This window comes from Dendrobates tinctorius, unplaced genomic scaffold (assembly GCF_039654945.1).
Source record: "Dendrobates tinctorius isolate UK_male_01 unplaced genomic scaffold, ASM3965494v1 ptg000534l, whole genome shotgun sequence".
Classification (NCBI taxonomy): Eukaryota; Metazoa; Chordata; class Amphibia; order Anura; family Dendrobatidae; genus Dendrobates; species Dendrobates tinctorius.
In genome coordinates, this window is record NW_027362193.1 from 282,501 (window position 1) to 287,500 (window position 5,000).

Here is a 5,000-nt window from a genome sequence, read left to right on the forward strand (position 1 = left end):
GGCCTGCGAAGACACCGCGGCCGCCCTGCCGCGCGACCCGACGCTCCTTGGGCGACACACAGGGTCGCTGGGGAGCGGGGCCGGGGCGTGGGGGGCCTTTGCGGCGCCACCGTCTGGCTTAGACCTGCCTCAATCGCGGGGGGTCCTCGACCGACCAGCGGACAGGCGCGAGGATTGGGAGAGGGGGTTTGGCCGTCGGGGTCCGCCGCGGCTCCGGCACAAGCCCCAGCGACGCAGAGGTCGCGCGGGGCGTAGTCGGCCTGGCCGTATCGGCGTCGCCCTCCAGCGTAGTCCCTACACCCGGCTCTTGCCCGTCCTCAAAGGGATGCCCGAGCGGCTTTTCCTCCCAGGGCTGTTCCCCCGCCTGGCGGGAACACGGGGGGGTGCGCAGGGCAGCGTTCTGCCGTACTCCCTTCACCTCTCGCCCCATTCAAATCGCTCCCTTCTCCATCTTCCCCTCGCTCGGGGGGCGTTCGCTCTCTCGCTCTCCCTCTCCCTTCCGAGCCGCCTCGGAGGACGACGTACGAGGAGCGGAAGGCGATGGCGAGTCGGGTGGGGGCACACCGCGCAGTGAGAACCCCCCCTCGCCTGCCTCCACAGCTCTGTCATCCCCCCCACTAACGTAGGGGCTCGGGAAAGACTAGTGGCGCGGAGCTCGGCAGCGGCGTGGAAACGCCACCCACCGCCGCCGCTCTCGCTGGTGCCCGCCGCGGAGGCCGCCCTTCGGGCGATGCGTGGCACGGACCTCCGCGGGCAGGGCTGCGCATCTGGAACTTCGAAAAGGGCCGCCCTTGCTAACACTGTGCTTCCCCACGCGGGGAGCGATTCGGACGGCTGGCCCCCACGCCGGGGTGGGTGGGCGCCCCGCCGTTCGCCCGCGTGGGTCGTCAGACCACTGTTCATCGTTCGGTGCGATTCAAACTTCCCACAGCTCGGCCGCCTCCGTCCTCGAACGGGAGGTGACGGCCGGCGTGCGCGCCCAAAGATAGGTGGTGGAAGCCCGGGGGTACAGGAGGAAGGACACCGCTCACCGTAAACCGACGCGAGCTCCAAAGCCCGGGTCGAGCGAGCAGCACCACCTCCCCACCCGGGAGCGCCGTGCCAGATCGATCGGAGGATAAGACCGCTCTGAGAGGACATGGACGAGAGGGGCGTCCGCCTTCCGGAGCCCCCCCTTTCGGACGAGGACTCCGGATTTGCCCCCCGAAAGCCATCACCTCCAGAGAACCAGGGACCGCCGAGGGAGGGTCTGGTCAGGCTTGGGTACCCCAGCATTGCCTCTCTCGCTTGGGATGCACGATCGGCAAAAGTCCCTCTCGGAGCTGTGGAAGTTCGGTCTCAGCCGGAGTGCGCAACTTCCAGACGAGAGGGACCACATGCCAAGTCGCCTACCCAAGTCGGGGAACCAGAGAAACAACTGCTTTCTATCGGGGTAGAGAGACGACACTCTCTCAAGTACATTCTGCCAGAGGTGCGCATTCCTATGTATTTGCATTGCGGGACAACGTCCCCACTTTAAGGGGACGAAGTCGGAACTGTACCCGGCCTCAAGTCACTGTAGGGCGGATGCGGCACCTAGAAAATTCCTCATTCCGGTTCTTTTTCACTTAGTCGTTTTTTTTTTTGGCAAGAATGTACCCCAGGATGGCCAAAAAGCCAAAGCCAGGGACTGAGAACCATCGAGCATGCTCTGAGGGGACATAGTCAGAGGGGGCGTCCGCCTTCCAGAGCCCTCCTTCCCACGAGGACTCCAGATTTGCCCCCCCCCCCCTGACAACAGCCATCGCCTCCAGAGAACCAGGGACCACCGAGGGAGGGTCTGGTCGAAGCTCAGGTACCCAGGATAGCTTCTCCGGCTTGGGCATGGACCGCCAGACAAAGCCGCGGACCATGAACCATCCAGCCTGCTCTGAGGGGACATAGTCAGAGGGGGCGTCCGCCTTCAAGAGCCCTCCTTCCCACGAGGACTCCAGATTTGCCCCCCTGACAGCCATCACCTCCAGAGAACCAGGGACCGCCGAGGGAGGGTCTGGTCAAAGCTCACGTACCCCAGGACAGCTTCTCCGGCTTGGGCACAGACCGCCAGACAAAGCCGCGGACCATGAACCATCCAGCCGGCTCTGAGGGGACATGGTCAGAAGGGGCGTCCGCCTTCTAGAGCCCAAACTCGGCCACGGACTCCAGATTTGCCCCCCTGAATGCCATCACCCTTCAGAAGACCAGGGACCACCGAGGGAGGGTCTGGTCAGGCTCAGGTACCCCAGGATCGCCTCTCTCACTTGGGACGCACGACCAGCAAAAGTCCCTCCTGGAGCCGTGGAAGTTCAGTCTCGGCCGTATTTTGCAACTTCCACGACAAGAGGGACCACCTTCTAAGTCGCCTACCCGAGCCAGAGAACCATAGGAACAACCGCCATACATCGGGGTAGAGAGAGCCCACTCTCTCCTATATTCTCCCGCAGGTGCGCATTACTATGTATTTGCATTGCGGGACAATGTACTTCAATGAGCGGGACAAAGTCGGAAATGTATCCGACCTCCTGGAACTGTGCGGCTGCTACAGCAGTCAGAAATTCCCCATTCCGGTTCTTTTTCACTTGGATTTTTTTTTTTGCAATTTTTTGCCTAAAACGTATTCCTCCAACATGTACTAGCTCATGACACTTGAAATTTTTGAGCCAATTGATAATAACAGCTTTTTAGAGCTCAAAAACAAAAAAAATTTGAGCGAACAAAAAATGTTCGAAAATGACCTCAGCTCCTGGAACTGTTTTCGGTACACCTCCAGAGAGGCTCCCCTGCCTGGAAGTCTGTCACTGCTCAGCTCGAAATTTTTCTAAGTCCCAAAATTCGGTTTTTCATCCAAAATTCAACTTTCTGCCCAGGATCCACAAACTTTAAACCCAGTTGGGGGACCCTCCCTGGGGGCCCTACAACATACTGAAGCCCCCCTGTGGTGGAAGTAGGGGAATTTACTTATTTTTACACAAAATCACAAAATTCCATTTTTTGTTCGCAAAACACTTTTTTGTCCTCAAGAAACTTTTTTGTCCTCAAAACACTTTTTTGTCCTCGAGAAACTTTTTTGTCCTCAAGAAACTTTTTTGTCCTCAAAACACTTTTTTGTCCTCAAAACTCAATTTCTTCCATAATTCGACTTTCCCCCAAAAAACCACACATTCTACCCTCATGGGAGGCACTCTCCCTCGGGTCCCCACATCATATTGACGCCCCAGAGCGGTGGGAGAAGGGGAAATCTGATTTTTGCACAAAAATCCAAAAATCGCTCTAAGTCCAAAAATCCTGAAAATTTTTCTAAGTCCCAACGGTACTTTCTGAAAAGTGTACCCAGGCCCCTGGAAGCCTCCTAGGTACACCTCCTGAGACTCCCCCCTTCCTGGAAGTCTGACACATCTCGAAATTTTTCTAAGTCCCAAAAACTGGTTTTTGCTCCATAATTCGACTTTCCCCCCAAAAGCCACACATTCTACCCTCATGGGAGGCACTCTCCCTCGGGTCCCCACATCATATTGACGCCCCAGAGCGGTGGGAGAAGGGGAAATTCGATTTTTGATCAAAAATCCAAAAATCGCTCTAAGTCCAAAAATCCTGAAAATTTTTCTAAGTCCCAACGGTACTTTCTGAAAAGTGTACCCAGGCCCCTGGAAGCCTCCTAGGTACACCTCCCGAGGCGCCCCCTTCCTGGAAGTCTGTCACATCTCGAAATTTTTCTAAGTCCCAAAAAATGGTTTTTGCTCCATAATTCGACTTTCCCCCCAAAAGTCACACATTCTACCCTCATGGGAGGCACTCTCCCTCGGGTCCCCACTTCATATTGACGCCCCAGAGCGGTGGGAGAAGGGAAAATTCGATTTTTGCACAAAAATCCAAAAATCGCTCTAAGTCCAAAAATCTTGAAAATTTTTCTAAGTCCCAACGGTACTTTCTGAAAAGTGTACCCAGGCCCCTGGAAGCCTCCTAGGTACACCTCCCGAGGCGCCCCCTTCCTGGAAGTCTGACACATCTCGGAATTTTTTCTAAGTCCCCAAAAATGGTTTTTGCTCCATAATTCGACTTTCCCCCCAAAAGTCACACATTCTACCCTCATGGGAGGCACTCTCCCTCGGGTCCCCACTTCATATTGACGCCCCAGAGCGGTGGGAGAAGGGAAAATTCGATTTTTGCACAAAAATCCAAAAATCGCTCTAAGTCCAAAAATCTTGAAAATTTTTCTAAGTCCCAACGGTACTTTCTGAAAAGTGTACCCAGGCCCCTGGAAGCCTCCTAGGTACACCTCCCGAGGCGCCCCCTTCCTGGAAGTCTGACACATCTCGGAATTTTTTCTAAGTCCCCAAAAATGGTTTTTGCTCCATAATTCGACTTTCCCCCCAAAAGTCACACATTCTACCCTCATGGGAGGCACTCTCCCTCGGGTCCCCACTTCATATTGACGCCCCAGAGCGGTGGGAGAAGGGAAAATTCGATATTTGCACAAAAATCCAAAAATCGCTCTAAGTCCAAAAATCTTGAAAATTTTTCTAAGTCCCAACGGTACTTTCTGAAAAGTGTACCCAGGCCCCTGGAAGCCTCCTAGGTACACCTCCCGAGGCGCCCCCTTCCTGGAAGTCTGACACATCTCGGAATTTTTTCTAAGTCCCCAAAAATGGTTTTTGCTCCATAATTCGACTTTCCCCCCAAAAGTCACACATTCTACCCTCATGGGAGGCACTCTCCCTCGGGTCCCCACTTCATATTGACGCCCCAGAGCGGTGGGAGAAGGGAAAATTCGATTTTTGCACAAAAATCCAAAAATCGCTCTAAGTCCAAAAATCTTGAAAATTTTTCTAAGTCCCAACGGTACTTTCTGAAAAGTGTACCCAGGCCCCTGGAAGCCTCCTAGGTACACCTCCCGAGGCGCCCCCTTCCTGGAAGTCTGACACATCTCGGAATTTTTTCTAAGTCCCCAAAAATGGTTTTTGCTCCATAATTCGACTTTCCCC